Genomic DNA, 21,748 nt, shown 5'->3' on the forward strand with positions numbered 1-21,748 from the left:
ACTGATGATCTTTCCTGTAAACTTTCACATGGTTAAGCATGAAAGCTATTTTTAAAAGGCTCTTTTTCTGTTATCATGATGGACTCCTCCAAGCCCCCCCCCCACACACACACACTCATTTATTCTTGAAACATGTTGTTGAGCATTCATTGTATGGCAGCAACAAGCAGCACATGGGGTCTCTGCCCTCAAGTAGTTCATAGTTTAGAAAATAAAAACATAAAAATCCAGAACTCATTGCCATCAAGTTGATTCTGACTCACAATTACCCTATGTAGGGTTTCAAAGATTAAAAATCTTTATGAGACAAGACAGGCTTATCTTTCTGCTGCAGAATGATTGATGGGTTTGAACTACCTACTTTGCAGTCAGAAGCCTACTGCCTAATCCACAGACCCATCAGAGCTTCTTAGAAGAGAATAAAGGCCATTGAAACACACACACGAGGTACTGCTGCACAAGACCTGCATGAGGAGAGTGTCTTGAAGAGGAGCCTAAGCCAAATTTGGAAGAAAGTTAGCAAGGGTTGTCCACCTAATACTTTCTCAAGGAAGTACCTATATACTTGAGTAAACACAGACCCCACATCTGTCGAGGCACCTAATTTTACCACAAAAATGGCATTAAAAATGTGCTGAATTGGGATCACGGGGGAGGAAACACTTAAGAACTAGAGGAAAGTTGTATGTTTCATCATTGCTACCCTGCACCCTGACTGGCTCATTTCCTCCCCACAGTCCTTCAGTAAGGGGGTGTCCAGTTGCCTACAGATGGGCTTTCGGTCTCCACTCTGCCCTCACCCTCATTTCTGGCTAGACCAGAGGGTGTACAGTGGTACATATAGCAATTGGAAACACAGGGAATCAAGAACAGATGACGCCTTCAGGACCAGTGGTGAGAGTGGCGATACCAGGAGGGCGGAAGGAAAGTGGGGTAGAAAGGAGGAACTGATTCAAGAATCTACGTATGGCCTCCTCCATGGGGGATGGACAGCAGAGAAGAGGGAGTGGGGAGACGTTGGACAGTGTAACATATTACACAATAATAATTTATGAATTATAAGAGAGGGGGAAGTGGGGAGGGAAGGGGAAAAATGAGGAGCTGATATTAAGAGCTCAAGTAGAAAGTAAATATTTTGAGAATGATGAGGGAAACAGATGTACAAATGTACTTGACACACTGGATGTATGTATGGATTGTGATAAGAATTGTATGAGCACCCAATAAAATTATTTTAATTTTAAAAGTCATTTTATTGGGGCTCATACAACTCTTATCACAATCCATACATACATCAATCGTGTAACGCACACGAACACATTTTTTGCCTGCATCATTTTCAAAATTCACCTTCCACTTATGTTTCTGGAATCAGCTCCTCATTTTCCTTTTTCCCTTTCCCCTCCCTCCCCATTTCCCCTTCCCTCATGAACACTTAATAATTTGTAAATTATTGTTTTATCTTATCTTACACTGCCCGGCGTCTCCCTTCACCCACTTTTTGTTGTCCATCCCCAAGAGAGGAGGTTATATGTAGATCCCCAAAATTGGTTTCCTCTTTCTACTCCCGCTTCCCTCCCAGTATCACCACTCTCACCGTTGGTACTGAGGGGTTCATCTGTCCTAGAGTCCCCATGTTTCCAGATCCCATCTGTAACGCTGTGCATCCTCTGGTCTAACCAGATTTTCAAAGTAGAATTGGGATCATGATAGTTGGAGGGAGGAAGCATTTAAGAACTAGAGGGAAGTTATGAGCTTCATTATTGCTACACTGAACCCTGAGTGACTCATCTCCTCCCCACTACCCCTCTGCAAGGGATGTCGAGTTGTCTACAGATGGGCATTGGGTCCCCATCACGCACTCCCCTCATTCACAATGATATGATCTCCCCCACCCCCCCGCCTTTGCTGCTGGAAACCTGGTCCCCTCGGCCCTTCATGATCACACATGTTGGTGTGCTGCTTCCAGGTGGGCGTTCTTGTTCCTGGGCTAGATGGCCGCTTGTTTACTTTCAAGCTTTTAAGTCCCCAGATGCTATATCTCTCTATACCCGGGCACCATCAGCCTTCTTCACCACACTTACTTATGCACACATTCATCTTCAGCGTTTGTGTGGAGAAGGTGATCACACAATGATGGGTTTTGTTCTTTGGTGTCTGCTACCTGGTCCCTTCAACACCTCGTGTTCACATAGGCTTGTGTGAGTCTTCTCTGTGGGCTTTGTTGCTTCCGAACTAGATGGCCGCTTGTTTGTCTTCAAGCCTTGAAGACCCCAGACGCTATATCTTTTGATAGCCGGGCACCATGAGCTTTCTTCACCATGTTTGCTTATGCACACATCTGTCTTCAGCGATCATATCAGGAATGTGAGCATCATGAAATAACCATTTAGCTGAGCAAGGTGCTACTGTATTGAGGGAGTGTGCGCAGGGAGGCCCAATGTCCACCTGCTACCCTTCTACTAAACCTGTAAATATATGCACATAGGTCCATTTCCCCCATAATCATAAGTATATTTACATATGTACATGTCTGTATTTAGGCTTCTATGTATGCCCTTTGCCTCCTACTCCTTTTCTCTATTTCCTTATGCTTTCCTCCTGTCCACTACCATATTTGGCCTTCATTCTTATTTCAGTAATTCCTCTCAGTTACCTTGCCCTTGGTCACTCCATACCAGTCCTCCCATTCCTTCCCTCCACTGGTTTTGAACCACTTATTGTTCTCTTGTCCCTGGGTTGTCCAACACCTCCTCTCTTCCCCTACCTCCCATAATCTCATGTCCCTCCAGAACCGTTGGTCCCGTTATTTTCTTCTCACATTGTTTGTCCAGTCTATCTTATCTAGGTGCACCTGCAGATATAGTAATATGTGCATACAAGTGCAGATGATTTTAACAGAACCAAAGTGGCACAAAGAACATGGCGTCGACGGCAGCAACACTGAAAGCTAACAAAAAAAGAGCCACTGATATACAATATTTAAAAGAAGAGAAAAAAAGAAAAAACGGCAAAAAACTGATTTTTTTAAAAGACCAAAAAAATTGAGCTGAAAACTCAGCTTATACTTGAGTATTTGTGGTAGTTTAGAATGGCTAAACTTTTGAAATGATGAGCTTTTAGGGATTAAGTCAAGCGGTGTATCCTGAATAGAAGGGAGGAACTAAGGTTTTGTAAACCACATTAAGGATTTAATGACCATCTGGGCACAAAAGATAACTATAATGAGTTTGAGCAGGGAGGGAGGGTCAAACGTGCAAAGAGTGTAATGGCTGGTGGTCAGTCGGGAGTCAGGGAAACTCACTGGGAGATGGCACAGCAGTAAAGCATACAATGTTTTATTCTATTCTAGGGGCACTACGGTGACATTGCACTAGGCACTAGGGACATCAGTGAGGGGGATCAAACTCCATAAGCTTGAAAGATATCTAGAATCAAATGGACCTAGAGAATAATAATATGCGTGGAATGGATATAGGGAATAAATCAAAGATAAACCCAGCTCAATGATTTAGTATGCTTAACTGAGAGTGAAAACAGAAGAGCAGGTGAGGGAAATATAATGAATTTACCTGAAACAAGTTGAATTTGAAGTGTCAGTGAAAGATGTAGGGTTGACGTCCAGGAGGGAATTAGATATATGTGTCTGGAATTCAGGATGCTGCTAGAGGGAGGATTTGTTCAGCCGTGGGTATTTGGATAATACTTTAAATCATGAGTGTATATGAGATAATCTGGGAATGTCATACGGTGGGGAAAGAAAAATAGCCATGGATAAGCACTCAGAGACCCCAAGGACAAGCCAAGGAAGTTCATGGAGGGAGTCGACATAACCCTAAGGAAGAGTGAAAATACCTAGCATAATTTAGTGTCATAGAAGCTAAGAAAAAATAGACTAAAAAAGAGTTCATTTCAAAGAATACCATAATAGTAAATACAAGGAGAAAAATCATATAATCACATCAACAAATTGAAAAAAAAAGAGTTGATAAAACTCAGTGGATTATTGAATAAAACTGTAAACTAGTGGCAAGTGCTACTTTACTATAGTAATGGATGCAGATATAAGCACATGTACATACATACAGAATTTCATGTGTGCGTGCATATATCAGGGATCCTAAAGACTACCCCCAGGATGGACGATTCATTAAGAGGACTCACTAGATTTAGTACACAGTTGTGCTCAGCTATGATTCACTAGAGCAAGAAACAGAAAATTCACAAAAGGAAAAGAGACATGGAGTAGAATCCAGAGGAATTCATATGCAAGCTTCCAATCTTCCATTCCCAATGGCGTTCCATAGGACGTTCGTAATCCTCTGGCAATGACTTTCCAACCTGAGTGAAATGCCCACTAGGAAAGCTCATTAGAAACGAGAGGCTTGAAGTTGTTTTTCTGGGTTGATCACGTAGACACTCCCTGTGCCATTGTAACAATTTTAGATGGCAACAAATTGGTGCTGACTCACAGCAAACCTAATGCACAACCGAATGAAACATGGCTGGCTCCTGTCTCATCCTCATACTTATTGTAATGCGTGAGCCCATTGTTGCAGCCACTGCGTCAGTCCACCTTGTTGAGAGCCTTCCTCTTTTTGCTGACCCTCGACTTTACCAAGCACAATGTCTTTTCCCAGGGACTGAACTCTCTTGACCACCTGTCAGAGCCCTCACCATCCTCACTACCAGGAACCATCCAGCTGGGCATCTGCCAAAAGAATATTTCGTTTCATGCCTCTGGCAGTCCATGGTTTAGTCAATGCTCTGCCAACACCATCATTCGAAAGTATTAATTCTTCTCTGATCTTCTCTATGTAGTCTGGCTATCACATGTGTGAGTTGATTGAAAAATAACTTGGCGAGTGGCTGGTTCATCTTAGCCCTCAAAGAGATATCCAGGTCTTTTGGGGCTGACCTACGCAGGCAAATCTCTGCAGAAGTCCCTCTGCCTAGTATGGGCCAAAATTCCAGACTCCCAGAGGAGAGCAGATGTTCAGTATGAACCATATTGTTTGTACAAAAAATTTCAGACACAGTAAACCGTTTTTGTCAGAGCTTGATGGGAACCATCTCAAAATCCAAATCCTATGTTAACTATTTTCGAGTATATACATGAAGGTAAGTAAAAAACTATTGTTACAAAATCACAGAAAGTTTTATTAAACAAAAACATCAAAATGCAAATCTATTGTTTCTCGACATATCTTTACCGAGGTTTGAAGAGTTTCCGTGTTTCTAATTCCTCCCCAAAGAAACCTGTGTACATTAATATTTGACATGGAGAAGTGGCACATTCGGCATCTTCAAGGGACGCAAATGATGATCCTTTTAAATACTCTTTCGATTTTGGAAACAAAAGGCAATCTGAAGGGGCAAGATCAGGGTGTAGAGTGGATGGAGTTAAGTTTCCCAACAAAATTCTCAAAGAATAAGCTGAGACAGTGTTCTGAGGGGAAGAAACAGTCCTCTGTACAACAATTTTTGTTAAAAACAACTTTTTCTCACCCATGAGTTTTCATTTATTTAAAAATTGCTTCTCAATAAGCTCCCATTATAGTTTCATGTCCTTTGAGAAAATCGATCAAGATTATCCTTTTGGAGTCCCTCCCCCCAAAATCCCAAACACTCATCATTACCTCCTGAGTGGACCTCTCTGCCTTTAATTTAGCCCAGCAAATGCCCTTGGAAGTCAATGTTTGATCGGCCTTTTTGATTTTAGAAGGAAATTTAAAGAGACTCGGGAAAGTATATTACTGAGCGAATTGTCTGCAATTCTGGTCACATGCAGAGATGTGTTTAAACATATTGGATTGGGAATAAACCAGGACGTGCATGAACTGAGACCCTAGTAGCAATGCTTTTACCTTTGTATGTGTGTGTGGGGGGGGAGGGTGTATGTGGGTATGTGGGGTGTATATGTGTGGGGTGGAGGGAGTGGGAGGGGGCTGTGTAGTTTGACTGCTAAATTTCGGGGAGGACAGGAGGGTTTCTTCTCCCATAAAGATTTACAGCCTGCGGTACCCACAGGAGCAGTCCTCCTCCTTACTATAGAAGCACTGCTATGCATCAGAATCCACTCAATGGCAGGAAAATAGGTCTCAGTGTTTGTGTAATTAAACATGGGAGGGAAAATAATATCAAAATAATTATACATATAATTAAAAGTGAGAGGGAAGAAATTCACACAAGAGAAAATATATTAGAATGTAGGTAAACCTTATTGCTAAGAATGATATAATTTTATCTTTAAAATGCAAACAATTGATTTTAGAAAATTTTAAAAAGCACTAGGAGGACTTGGGAAATAAAAACAACAAGAACAGGATTGCATCACTCTTAAGAACTCAGTTACAAGAGAAGTGGCGGAAGCAAACTATCTAACAATAGACGTTGGAGCAATCAGCTGGGCTTCTGCTTCAGAAGAGCGAGAGGGCAGTGCACGGAGCCCTAGCCAGTGTGTGAGGGCCGTCTGCATGGCAGAAAGAGTGCAGAATGGAGCTAGGAGAATTGAAATGGAGCTTTGTAAACTGTGACAGGCATGCTTGCTTGATTTTTCATTTTCTGAAGCATTTTAAAGGAGACTCTCCTTGTTTGAATAAATTTCAAAAAGAATTTCATGTACAACCCCCAAAACACCATATTTGGAGATACAGTCTATTTGATTTAATAAAAATAACATGATATAATACTGAATTAGGCTGATTCTAATTCAAAGGATAGTATCCTGATAAGAAAAGGGAAATTTGGGCACAGAATGCAGTTATACAAAGATGCATAAATGCAGACACAGAGGCGGGGAGTGTTAGAGGGATGCATCTATAAACCAAGGCACGCTAAGAATTACCATCGATCACTAGTAACTGAAAAGGCCAAGGAGGAGGCCTCTTTTAAGATATTGATGAGAGCACCATAGAAATTCCTTGCAAGATGTTGAACTACCTTGCAAGACGTTGAGCCATCTCAAAAGAAACAAACACAAGAAACTCTACTTTAGAGAAGAAATAAAGTGTGACATAAGGCCCAGCCAAGAAGTTGGACCATTGCCAAAAATCAACAACTGATCCAAGGAGCCACCACAGAAGTGTGGGGAACCCTGATAAGAGTTGGCTAAGACCTGACCAATGCCCAAAAGCCAGCCAAGCCACCTAGAGTGTGGAGGAACCCAATAAGACTTGACTGGGACAGTGAAGAAGTCAAAGAGTCAACCACGCTGTCCATTTAAACCTGGGTAGAGACACTGACTTTGGAGAGCTAGGAACCAAGGACATCAACTCTTGCTCTCTGCAACTCAACCCCGGGTGAGCACACCGATGAGGCAATGCTTGTTGGGACTATGAGGCTAGAATGATATGTGGGAAGACTGCTGTTATTATGCCCTATGCTCATATTTGCTTCAATACTCTTATCCTTAATAGTTTGAGTTATCTTTAGATTGTTTGATGTGTGTTTGCAGTGAATAAACCGAGCATTCAAAAATGTCTGAGCATTAAGTAATTATTGATTGCACCGCTCGTGACAGATATGAGGAGAAAACTGTGGCCCTACCAAAAATCTTGGATCCACACCTCCAGTCTCCAGAACTGTCAGAATACATTTCTGTTGTTTTAAGCCCCCTAACTTGGGGTTCTTTGCTATGGAAGCCCTAGGAAAACAATATGCCCCATCCTACTGTTATGAGCTCAACTCACAAAAGTCAAACAGAGCTAAAAATCTCAGTGCCACCTAATTGATCCCGACTCATGGTGACCCAAAGGAGAGTTAAAATGCAAACCAGAGAATTAAAATGGAGCTTACAGACTTACTACAGGAGAGAATAGAAGTGCTCCTTAGAGTTTCTGAGAGTTTAAATTTTTATAGAAATAGAGAGCCTCATCTTTCTCCTAAGGAACAGCTGATGGGTTCATGCCAACGTCCTTGTGGTTAGCCTCTCAACGCCTAATCCACACTGAGATCCTTGAGAAGGAATATAGGTAACATATAAAAACATTAACACTTGAAATAAGTATTTAGATGGAAAATATTGGGAGAGTGCTGAAGTGAGTCAAAGGAGATATAAGTCTTGTGGGTAGATGAGAATCAAGTGTAGCATTGCACTGTATATTAAGGATCCAGACAAGGCATGTCAATAGGTTAGGATAGGGTTAGAACAAGAGCAATGGGGGTAGATTATCCTAGTGACACTTAGAAAATAATATTGAAAGGACTCTATAATGGATTGGATGTAGGAATACAAATGAGTGAGACCCTTGTATGAATGCTGGGTTTGTGAATCGCAAAGTTGTAAAAATGGGGGCAAAATTATATAAGATAGAAAATCATGAAAGAGGGCTAAGCACACATGGTATGAACACAAAGCTCAACACATTTCTTTCCTCAGAAGTATTCTTTTATCACAATCTTCAATAGTCTAGTTTGAAACTCAGCAACTGAGGAGCCATTTTTTCACTTCCTTCTATGCTGTCGGGCTGAGGATGGTTAAGAGGCAAAAGAAAGGGTGATTTATGCTTTAGAAATACATCTAAATGTGATCATATTGTCTGACAAATAGAAAAGCCTTCATATGGTAAAATTATAGAAAGATACCTTGTAATCATGTTCAAGAGAAATACACAGTGAGCTGGTTGAATAAGCATATTTTAATTTTCCCTTGAGCATGAATTAGGTATTTGACCATGAGTTAGTACTTGTGATATAATAAATAGGAAAAAAAATTAAAAATCACTTTTTTGGGGGGTGTGGTGTCCAGGGAGCTGAGTGGTAGGAGTCTGGTGTGTGACATATCCCCCAAGACAGCACCCCACCCCACACATTTTTCCTGAGCCAGGGCCTCGGTGATCCAGGACCCGATGTGTGGGACATCTCGGGTCACTAGGTTGCCGCTATCATGGCCGTGACCAGCTATAGCCCCACTCCATCTCCACACCGGGATCCTGCCTCCAGAGTCGCTTACCTGCTCTGCCAAGACATACGCATCGGTGGCGGACCCCTTACAGCAGCTGCCTGTTGGTGGGACCCCAGTAGGAGAGAAGCTTCCCTTTCCCACAGTTCCCCTCTCCCCACGTGGCAGCGATCTGACCTTGGGTCCGTGTCCCTCCCTCTATTCATCCAAGGCCCTGGTAACTGACCTGCAATCTGCCAGGGGCTGCCTGGCGACCCCCACGGGGGGACAATCCACCCCCATTCCTGCCTGGAATTTCTCCATTGGCACCCTGTTTACCAGCACCATCAGCTTAGCATCAGCTCCACTCCCAGCCAGGGAACCTACACTGAGCACTTCCCACCGGTGCGGCCTGCAGCCGGAACCCTATCCCGCTTCTACCCCCTACACTGCGCATTTCTGCCGCTGTACCCACTTCAGGCTGGCCTGCGTCACTGCGGACACCCGTGCCTAGGGGCTAAACCTGCCTGCCTCAGGGCGCCCTTCCAACACAGATAGCGCTGGGTGCAACAGTGGGCGGCCCTGCCTACTGGGAGCGTGAGCGACATGGGTTTGCACTCCTGCCTGAACAGTGTTGCCGTTCCAGGTGCGCTGTGGAGATTCCAGCGGCCAGAAGCTCCGAGCTCTGAGCTTACCTTGATGCATTCCTCTCAGGGCAGAAGGCAGGCGCCATTGCCGCTGTTTCCCACCAGACCTGCCGCTGTCCGAATCAACTCGGGCCACGTTGCTGCAGAGCCTGAGCCGCTCACAAGGCCAGCAGCTTAAGCGATAAACATCCCTACCAGCTAGGGAGCCTAGGACACAGCTTTGCAGTCCCCACTGTAGCCATCTGTGTGTCCCTACCTGCTCTCACCACTGCCGTGTCCTGCGGGCTCCCCAGCGCCAGTCCCTAAGCCTGCCCAAGCCCTTCCCAGCCGGCATAGGAGGCGGATGCTGTGGCCTGTGATTCTCTCAGCACCCTTGTGGCCCCAGGCTTTTCTGCCCGGTGTAGGAGGCCCGCCCCTGTGGGGCTGCTCCCGCCTGTGTAGCCTCTACCCACAGGCTCAACTCTACAGGCCTGCAGTGACCTGGGAGTGCATGCTGATCTGAAGAGCATTTCCCCCCACACAGGCCGGCTCCAGAGCCCAGATCAGAACCATGTCCCATGGCAGGAAGGCACCACCCACCTCCACCTTTTATTAGGCATCACTAGAACTTGGAGGAAAAAGAAGGGGGGAATATATATAAAATGTATCTTATGGTGGTTTTTCTCTTTTCTTTCATTTACTTTCTGTAATTTCTTTTCTTTCTTTCTCCCTTTTCATTATTGCTAGTATATATCTTCTGTCCCTTTTCTAAAGGTTTTCCTTTTATCTCTTTTTCTTCTCCTTCCACTCCCACTATTATCACTCCTATTCTCTCCTCTTTTATAGCTTCTCCTTCTTCCTCTCCATTGGTTTCTTTTTCCTCCCAAAATTTTGTTTAAAATTATTTTTTTAATTTTAAGCTTTTAAATCCTTCTGTTTTATTACTAAACAACAAAAAAAGGGCTGCTAAGGGTACCCTGACAAACCAGGTCAAAGCAGCCTGGGGGCACTCACTAAGACTCCAGGCCGCACTCCAGTTGCTGAAGCATCTCACCACTGCGGGTCATTAAGCCTTCGGGGAACACTGATTGCACAGCAGTCTGACCCATCCTTATAGGAGGTCATACGCAGTCTCCATAAAGAATCCTTAACACTAGCACAGATAAGGTTCCACTGGCCTCCCAGAAATATGGGGCCTTTGAAAGGATCGAGTAAAAATCAACAGACCACATCACTCCCAAAAACAAAAACAGAGAGACGAAACATAGTAGCAGAGCTAACGTCTCTCATAGAAGAAACAGATACCGAGCTGCCACAGAAGGAAATCTTCAGAAGTCAGCTCCCACTAATATAGAAGCTGAGGGAAGCAACCCACTAATACAGGAGCTGAGGGAAGATACAATGATAGAGGAGACAGAGTCCACAACAGAGGGGATGATGTCCACAATGGAGGGAACGAAATCCACCCACCAAGGGGAACTGCAGGAGCTAACAGAAGAGGTAGCAGAAGCCACACACAGGTCACCGAATTTATGATTAGGCTTGAGGAGGCAGAGAACCGTATCAGTGATCTTGAGGACATTCAAAGAGACCTAAGCAAGTGAGAAAGACAGTGAGATAGAAAAATTAAAGAAACAGAAGACAGTCTGAGATAAATGACAGATGCTATGAAGTGGAATAATATTTGAATAATCAGTCTACCAGAGCACAACAAAACACACAAGTCGACAGCCAAGATAGCAAAGGAATTTCTGGAAGAAAATTTTCCTATCTTAACATGGGAGAACCAGACACTCATACAGGAAGCAGAAAGGACGCCAGCTAGACTAAATCCGAAGAAGAACATACCAAGACACATAATAGTAAAAATATCCAACTTGGAGGAAAAAGAGAAAATTTACGAGCAGCAAGGGAAAGTAAGACAGCCACATACAAAGGAGCACAGGAAAGAATATGCTCAGACCTATCAGCAGATATTATGAAGAGGAGGAGAAAATGGAGCAACATCTTCCAAAAGCTGAAAGAAAAAAATGCTTCCCCCACAATCCTGTACCCTGCCAAGTTATCCATTAAGATATATGGTGAAATAAGGGTCTTCCAGGACAAGGAAAGACTCCAAGAATATGCTGCAAGTCACCTGATCCTGTGGAAGATACTGGCTGACTCACTATGGCCAGAGGATCAACCTCCACCAAGAACAAATAGGAGACCACTACATAGCTCATCTCCATCTAGAAGCCAACATGCCAGCAACAATTACCAGGACAACAGTGTCTCAGATGGAAAAGAGGACAAGATAGAAACTTTCCACTCAAACACAGCACACTGATATGAAGGGAGATAAAGACCCAAAACACAAAACAGGGTATGGCAACTATGAATCCACAGATAGTGATAATAACTCTAAACTCCAATGGACTCAATTTGTACATTAAAAGGAAAAGTCTTGAGGAATGGCTCAGAAAACATAATCCATCAATCTGTTGTCTGCAAGAGACACATCTTAAGTGCACAGACAAGAATATGCTAAGAATAAAGGGTTGGCAGAAAGTTTACCAATCGAATGGTAACTCCAAAAAGGCAGGGGTGGCTATCTTATTAATCTCCGACAAAATGGACCTCAAGATCCAAACCATAAAAAGGAACACAGAAGGACAATACACAATGCTCAAAGTTTCAGTAAACCTGGAAGCACTTAGCATATTGAGTATTTACACTCCAAATAATGGTGCGGCGAACTTCGTCAAACAAACTATTAAAAAGATGAAAAAAGAAATCACGGCATCAACAATCATAGTAGGTGACTTTAACACTCCACTATCAGAGAAAGACAGATCACTGGGAAAGAAGCTCAGCAGAGGCCAGAGAGCAAAACAATGTAATTAAGCAACACGGCCTGATAGACATCTATGGAGTTTTCCATCTAAAAGTAAAGGGTTTCACATTCTTTTCAAATCCACATGGATCTTTTTCAAGAATTGACCATATGCTGGGACACAAGTCCAGCCTGAGTAAATTCAAACACATAGATATTATCCAGACATCTTTCTCGGATCACCATGCCATAAAGCTGGAGATTATCAAGAGGATGTCCAGAAAAGCAAGGGCAACCAATTGGGGAATGAACAACGATCTCCTGCGACATGAATAGGTACAGGCCCAGATCAGAGGATATTAGGAAGTTTCTAGAACCTGATGAGAATGAGCATACAACACACCAAAACTTATGGGACACTGCAAAGGCAGTTATCAGAGGTAGCTTGATATCATTAAATGCATATGTGTAAAAAGAAGAAAGGCATATGACAGATACATTAACACAAAACCTCCAACAACTACAACAGAGTCAGCAGAACAATTCCTCCAATAGCAAGAGAAAAGAAATAATTAAAATCAGGATGGGATTAAACCAGTGGGAAGACAAGAGAAAAATGCAAAAGATAAATGCAGCTAAAAGCTGGTTCTATAAAAGATTTAACAAAATTGACAGTCCTCTGGCAAAGCTTACCAAAGATAGAAAGGAGCAAACATTAATAGCCAGGATGAGGGATGAATCAGGGACAATAACAGCAGACCCCAATGAGATTATAATCACAAAGTACTATGAAGGTCCATATTCTAATGAATTCAGAAACCTGGAAGACATGGATAAATATTTTGAAAAACAGTCTCTCCCTAGATTATCTCACACAGAGATCAAGAACCTCAACAAACCCATAGCGAAAGTAGAACCACAGAGGGTCATCGAAAATCTACCAACAAATAAAGGCCCCAGGGCCAGATAGTTTCACAGCAGAATTCTACCAAGCATTCAGGGAAGAGTTGACACGAATTCTCCACAAAGTATTCCATACCATAGAAGAGGATGGCAAACTCCCAAACTCATTTTACAAAGCCAACATTACTTTGATACCCAAACAGGGCAAAGACCCCACAGGTATAGAGAATTACAGACCAATATCTCTAGTGAACATAGATGCAAAAATCCTTAACAAAATATTGGCCAATAAAATATAAAAGTATATAAAACATATCATCCACCAAGACTAGGTAGGATTCATCCCAAGGGTGCAGGGATGGTTTACATCCAGAAATCAATCAATATTATATATCACATCAAGAAGAAAAAGGATAAAAACAATATGATAATATCCATAGATGCAGAAAAAGCCTTTGACAACATCCAACACCCATTACTAATCAAGACACAAATGAAGATAGGATTGGAAGGTAAGTTCCTCAAGCTGATACAAGCTATCTATGAAAGACCAATGGTCAACATCATAGTCAATGGAGAAAAGACAAGAACAATACCACTGAAAAAGGGTACAAGACAAGGATGCCCCCTGTCCCCACTTCTATTCAATATCGTTTTGAAGGTTCTGGCTAACAACATAAGACAGGAGAAGGACATCAAAGGGATCCAAATGGGAGAGGAGGAGGTGAAACTATCACTATTTGCAGACGACATGGTCCTGTATATTGAAACCCCTAAAGCTCCACAGTTGGAGTACTTACAGCGATAGAGGAATATGGAAGAGTAGCAGTATACAAGATCAATTAACAGAGGTCCGTAGGGGTTCTATACACATCGGACAGGGCCATGAAAGAGGGGATTAAGAAGGAAGTACCCTTCACAGTAGCTAAGAACAAACTGAAATACCTAGGAATATACTTAGCAAAAAATACTAAAGACCTATATAAGGAAAACTATAACACCTTACTACAGGAAACCAAAAGCGCCCTCCACAAATGGATGACCCTCCCCTGTTCATGGATAGGTAGGCTTAACATAGTAAAGATGACAGCCCTTCCTAAAGCACTTTACAAGTTCAATGCTATACTAATTCAAATACCATCAACCTTCTTCAAAGAATTGGAAAAAACTGACCACCAATTTCATATGGAGAGGAAAGAAACCCAGAATTAGCCGAGAACTCCTCAAGAAGGACACAGTTGGAGGACTCGCCTTACCTGATTTTAATGCCTACTACACAGCTACAGTGGTCAAACAGTGTGGTACTGGCACAACGACAGATACTCAGACCAGTGGAAAAGAATAGAAAGCCCAATAATAAAATCATCAGCATATAGACAACTGATCTTCGACCAGGGTTCCAAAACCATCAAGTGGGAAGCGGATGCCCTTTTTAACAAGTGGTGCTGGAAACAATGGATATCCACATGTAGAAAGATGAAACGAGTAATTTACCTCACCCCATGCCCAAGAGCAAACTCAAGGTGGCTCACAGACCTAGAACTTAAACCCCAAACCATCAGCACCATCAAGGAGGGCATTGGGACTAACCTCAGAGCACTGGCTCAGGGAGCTCATAGGCTCACTGCAAAAGGGAAGGATACATACACAGGTGTACTAGAAATCGATAAATGGGATTTAATAAGAAAAAGTACTTGTGCACCTCAAAAGACTTCACCAAGAGGGTGACAAGACAACCCACAGACTGGGAGATGATTTTTAGTAATGACACATCAGACAAAGGGCTCATTACTAAAATCTACAACACCATCATGGCCTGCAAAAAGAGGAAATCAGTTAACCCCTTAAGGAAGTGGGCAAAAGAACTGAAAAGAACTTTCACTAGGGAGGAGACCCATATGGCCAATAAGCATATGAGAAAGTGTTCCAGTTCATTAGCCATAAGAGAAATGCAAATCAAAATAACCATGAGATACCACCTAACACCCCCAAGGCTAGCACAAACCAGCAAATCAGAGCGCAACAAGTGTTGGAGCAGCTATGGTAAAGTAGGAACCTCCTCTACTGCTGGTGGTCGTGTAGATTTGTACAGCCACTGTGGAAAGCAATCTGGAGATACTTAAGGAATACGGAAATTGATCTACCTTATGACCCAGCCCTCCCTCTACTGGGCACATACTCGGTGGAAGTAACAAATAAAACACGACCAGTCCCCTGCGCTCTAAAGTTTATTGTGGTACAATTCACAATCGCAAAGACTTGGAAACAGCCTAAGCTTCCGTCGATAGATGAGTAGATTAGTACACTCTGGCACATACGCACAATGGAGTACTATGCAGCACTGAAAGAACGGATGATCACATGAAACACGTCGTTTTGTGGGAAGAGCTGGAAGGAATCATGCTAAGCGACGTAAGCCAAACTCAAAGGACAGGTATAACATGAGTCCCCTGAGGAAAGTATAATCAGCATTCCAAGAATAGAAGAATAAACACCTATCTCGCAATAAATGGGTGGAAGCATAGATAGTTGGAGGGAGGGCAGGCCATACCTAGGGAGGTACATGAGAGTCCAACATAAATGAGGAGTAAGGGGCAGGTGGAGGGAGAAGCAGGGTGGGGAGAAACTGAGTGGATGGCATGGGGGAACAGGGCACTAAACCACCTAGGGGGAGTGTATTGGTTGTGGCCCCACAGAACTAGAACATGCATATGGACCCGACCATGACACGCCAAACCATGAGGGCAATGTAATATGCGGAGAATCCACAAAGAGACTGGACCATACGCCAGCCCTAACTAGAATTAGCCTGACTCCCACTATTGAAGGGAGTACCACAGAAAATGAAAATAGATCGCCTGGTGTGGGAAAGCAACTGACCTACCACACCACACCCTGAAGGAAACTGAAGCAAAGGAAGGAGGAATAATGGAGCGGAGTATACCTGGGCCAACCAAGCTCAGAGGATGATAGCTTGGCTCGGAGGGCCCAATGTACTGGCCCTATGGTGAGATGTGACATCCTGCACTGACCCATGGCCCTACACGGGACAGCACCAGAGACACAGTGGGAAATGTATGACTGAGCTGACCCCACCACACTGAGGCAAAACACTGGAGGTGTGCAATGGAGCGGCAGAGGAAGCAGAGCAAGGAGGTCCTGGGGGAATATAAAGGATAGACTTTGGGGCCAGGACGTGGCACCTATCAGACTCGTCTGGAAAACACTCTTAAGGGTCAACAAACAGACTTTGAACTACCAACAGGCGTTTTGGGGTTTTTTTGCTGTCTTTTTTTCTCTTCTTTTAAATTTTGTATGTCAGTAGCTTTTTTGTTTGTTACCTTGTCGGTATTGCTGTTGTCAATGCTATGTTCTTATGTGCCACTTTGGTGCTGTCAAAGTCATCTGCATTTGTGTGCATATATTACTACATCTGCAGGTCCACCTAGATAAGATAGGCTGGACAAACAATGTGAAAAGAAAATAACGGGATCAACAGTCCCTGAGGGACATGAGAGTATGAGAGGTAGGGGGAAGGGAGGAGGTGTTGACCAACCCAGGGACAAAGGAACAACGAGTGGTTCAAAGCCAGTGCCAGGGAGGGGATGGGAGGGCTGGTAGGGAGTGACCAAGGGCAAGGTAACTGAGAGGAATTACTGAAACTAGAATGAAGGCTGAACATGGTAGTGTGACAGGAGGAAAGTGTAAGGAAATAGAGGAAAGGAGTAGGAGGCAAAGGGCATACATAGAAGCCTAAATACAGACATGTACATATATAAATATATTTATGATCATGGAGGAAATAGACCTATGTGCATATATTTATAGGTTTAGTAGTAGGTAGCAGGTGGACATTGGGCCTCCTCGCGCACACTCCCTCAATACAATAGCACCTTGCTCAGCTAAACGGTCATTTCATGATACCCACCTTCCCAACATGATCACTGAAGACAGACGTGTGCATGAGCAAACATGGTGAAGAAAACTGATGGTGCCCGGCTATCAAAATATATAGCGTCTGGGGACTTAAAGGCTTGAAGACAAACAAGCGGCCATCTAGCTTGGAAGCAAAAAAAGCCCACAGAGAAGAAGCACACAGGTTTAAGTGAACACGAGGTGTTGAAGGGATCAGGTAGCAGACACCAAAGAACAAAAACCATCATTGTGTGATCACCTTCTCCACATAAACACTGAAGATGAATGTGTGCATAAGTAAGTGTGGTGAAGAAGGCTGATGGTGTCTGGCTATCGAGAGATACAGCATCTGGCAACTTAAAGGCTTGAAAGTAAACCAGCGGCCATCTAGCCCAGAAGCAAGAAAGCCCACCTGGAAGTAGCACACCAACATGTGTGATCATGAAGGGCCGAGGGGACCAGGTTTCAAACACCAAAGTTGGGGGAGGGCACAGGGAATAATATCATCGTGAATAAAGGGAGCTTGTGATGGAGACCCAATGACCATCTGTAGACAAATGGACATCCCTTGCAGAGGGGCAGTGGGGAGGAGATGAGTCACTCAGGGTTCAGTGTAGCAACAATGAAACTCACAACCTTCCTCTAGTTCTTAAATGCTTCCTTCCCCCAACTATCATGATCCCACTTCTACCTTGCAAACCTGGTTAAACCAGAGGATGCACAGTGGTACAGGTGGGATCTGGAAACACAGGGACTCTAGGACAGATGAACCCCTCAGGACCAATGGTGAGAGTGGCGATATTGAGATGGAAAGGGGAAACCAATTTCGGGGATCTACATATAACCTCTATGGGCAACAGAAAAGTGGGTCAAGGGAGATGCCGAGCAGTGTAAGATAAGATAAAACAATATTTTATAAATTATTAAGGGTTCATGAGGGAGGGGGAAGCGGCGAGGAAGGGGGAGGGAAAACAGGAAGATGAGGAGCTGATTGCAGGAATCCAAGTGGAAGGTGAATTTTGAGAATGATGCGGGCAACGAATGCATAGGTGTGCTTTTCACAATTGATGTATGTATGGATTGTGATGAGTTGTATGAGCCCCAATAAAATGATTTTTAAATCATTTTTGGGAAAAAAGAATAAATGTTTTTATTTAAGATAGAAAAGAAGAGAAATAAATCATATTGAAGAGTAATCAAATACTGTTCACAAACCTAGGACAGTAAAGAACAGAAGTGTTCTGAGATCTGGAGACCATGAGTCAAGTGGAGGTCAGTTTCAGAGGAATGTGGAGACATCCTGAGTAGTAATAGTTTGTGAAGTGTCTTATAATGAAGTGAAAATTGATATATACAGGGGAATTGACTAGAAATTAAGGTAAGAGGCAGATAGTTATTAAAAGAAGAAAGTGAAGTCTGGGGATATTATTGTTTTATTTTTACAAAATATTTAGGCATAAATGTTAGTGATGAGGCTATCAAGAAATTAAAGCTACAATTAAAATTAAGTTATTTTACAACTTGCAAAATTTTGTATTGAGGTATATTAAAAGAATATATAGTTCCTCAATGCCTAGGTGAAACTAAGAGAAAGAAGTCAATTTAACAGTGCTGCGAAGACAAGAGTACAGACAACATGAAAAGATCAATGATTGGCATGAACTTAAGCGCAAAGGATGAGGGTCAGTGGAAACACAGATCATTTGAGTGAAAATAATCCATATGGTATTGTGAATAACTTTGTCATTGTCAAAACCCATGGGACTATACAACAAAAGGAGTGAACCTGTAATCTATCTATAGACTTGAGTTAATAATAATGTATCACCATTGACTCATCAACAGTCACAAAAGTACCACATGAATGTTAGATGTTAATAATAGAAGAAACAGTATGGTCGTGAGGGAGAGCATATGGGCTCCTGTACTTCTATAATTCTCTACAATCCAAAACTATATATATGTATAATAGATGCAAAAGTGACCGGGAGATTGGAGTTATTAGATAAACATTTTAAAATACTGAAATTAGGTTAGTGAATCAAATCGATGAGAAGCTGGAGAATTGCACCAGAATATCACAATCTAGTTAGGAATCAAATTAACTACGAATGAAGTTCACAAAAAATTAATTAAATGCCAAAATGTCCAGAGCTGTGTTTTAAAAACAAGCAGATGAGTTTCATGGCAGAGGGAGCGTACTAGAAGAGAGTGGTCGCAAAGTGGAGACAGGACAGGAGAAAATGTCCGGGTTAAATGATAGGGAAGAAAAATGAAATAAATCTCTGTGAAGACCCACCAGAACACATTTGAAAAAGAGAGAGGAAGAGCGAGAGGGGAACCATCACATACAGAAACATCATAGGTGAAGAGAATTATTAAAATAATAAAAGTATAAAGTGAAGAGTTAAATTATGAGAATTAAGGACATTTATGGATTGATATTGTTATAGGATGTACACGTAAGAATTTCATGTGGATAAAAGACAGATGCCAAGAGTTCTCCTTCTTTAGAACTGCTAATTCCATATTTAAGGAAATGTTAAAAAATATCTGATGCTCACCTTCCAGACACAACCACTGGAGACAAAGAGGGTGAACAACTAAATGTGGTGGAGAAATCTGATGGTGCCCGGCTATCAAAAGATATAGCATCTGGGGTCTTAAAGGCTTGAAGGTAAACAAGTGGCCATCTGGCTCAGAAGCAATAAAGTCCACATGGAAAAAGCGCACCAGCCTGTGTAATCACGAAGTGACGAAGGGATGTTATCAGGCATCAAAGAAGAAAAAAATCATATCATTGTGTGCTCACCTCCCTGATACAACCACTGAAGACAAATGGGTGCATAAGCAAATGTGGTGAAGAAAGCTGATGGTGCCCAGCTATCAAAAGATATAGTGTCTTGGGTCTTAAAGACTTGAAGGTAAACAAGCGGCCATCTAGCTCAGAAGCAACAAAGCTCACATGGAAGAAGCACACCAACCTGTGCGATCACGAGGTGCTGAAGGGATCAGGTATCAGGCATCAAAGAACAAAAAAATCTTACCATAGTGAACGAGGCAAGAGGAGTTTGGAGTGGAGACCCAAAGCCCATTTGTAGGCCACTGGACATTCCTTTACAGAAGGGTCTTGGGGAGGAGACGAGCCAGTCAGGGTGCAGTATAGCAACAATGAAAAATACAACTTTCCTCTAGTTCTTAAATGCTTCCTCCACTCCCCCCCGCCCACTTTTATGAGCTGAATCCTACCTGGAAAGTCTTGCTAGACCAGAGAATGTACACTGGTACAGATGGGAACTGGGAAATACAGGGAATTCAGGACGGATGATCCCCTCAGGACCAGTGGTGTGAGTGGCGATCCTGGGAGGGTTGAGGGAGGGTGGCTTGGAAAGGGGGAACTGATTTCAAGGACCTACATGTGACCTCCTCCCTGGGGGATGGACAACAGAAAAGTGGGTGAAAGGATACATGGGACAGGGCAAGATATGACAAAATAATAATTTATAAATTATCAATGGTTCATGAGGGAGGTGAAATGGGGAGGGAGGGGAATAATGAGGACATGATACCAGGGGCTTAAGTGGAGAGCAAATGTTTTGAGAATGATGAGGGTAACGAATGTACAAATGTGCTTTACACAATTGATGTATGTATGGATTGTGATAAGAGCTGTATGAGGCCCTAATAAAATGATTTTTAAAATTATGGAAACCTTTACTAAATAAAAATATCAAAATGTGATACTGTTGCTGGACACGTCCTTCTTTAAGGTCTAGTCACTCCTGAAGGCAGGTGTCCCTCTCTCTAGCCCTTCCCCGAAGAATGGAGCATTTTTTGATTTGCAAGATGTCAAAATGGCAGTTTGGGCATCCTCGAGGGACTGAAATCTTGTTCCTTTTCAGTATTCCTTAAATTTGTGGGGCAAGAAGATGCCTGTGGGGTAAGATTGGGGCTGTAGTGTGGATGTGCTAAGGTTTCCTAGTGATTTCTCATAGGACCATTTGACTATTATCCAAGAATTATAAGGTGAATTGTTGTAATGGGAGGGTCTTTGCTCTCTGGAGTTTATTGAAAATTCTGAGATTTGTCCTTAGTTATGATTCATTCTATAAAATCACCTTCATTAGATTTGATCTTGTTTCAAAGACTTATGGAAAGATCAGCCCTTTGAGCTAGCGGATCTTCATACATTGCTTTGGGCATCCACCAAACCGAAACTACCAAACCACGTGAGACCCCTAGTCCAGTATGTATCCTACAGTGTTTCATCTCTGGTCTTCACCCATTGTCTTCTAGACTTCATTAGTCAAGACTGGTAGATGGCCCTCTCTTGTCTCGTCGTTGAGGTATTTGACCTTCCTCAAAGTTCCTAATCCATCTGAAAACTGTTGTTTCATGCAAGGCAACATTTCCCTAACCTCATGTAAAGCTTCAGCGATGTGAGATGTCCATATGATTTATGAAAGACTTAATATTAGACTTGACTTCAGAATTGTTTCCTCTTTTTTGCCCCAGGCACAAAAAGCATCATTTAGTGGGCATTGTCCTGAGAGTTAGAGACGTGTATTACTGGGAGAGCTTCGCTCCTGTCACTCATTGATTTTATGA

Source organism: Tenrec ecaudatus, chromosome 7 (assembly GCF_050624435.1).
Source record: "Tenrec ecaudatus isolate mTenEca1 chromosome 7, mTenEca1.hap1, whole genome shotgun sequence".
NCBI classification, from domain to species: Eukaryota; Metazoa; Chordata; class Mammalia; order Afrosoricida; family Tenrecidae; genus Tenrec; species Tenrec ecaudatus.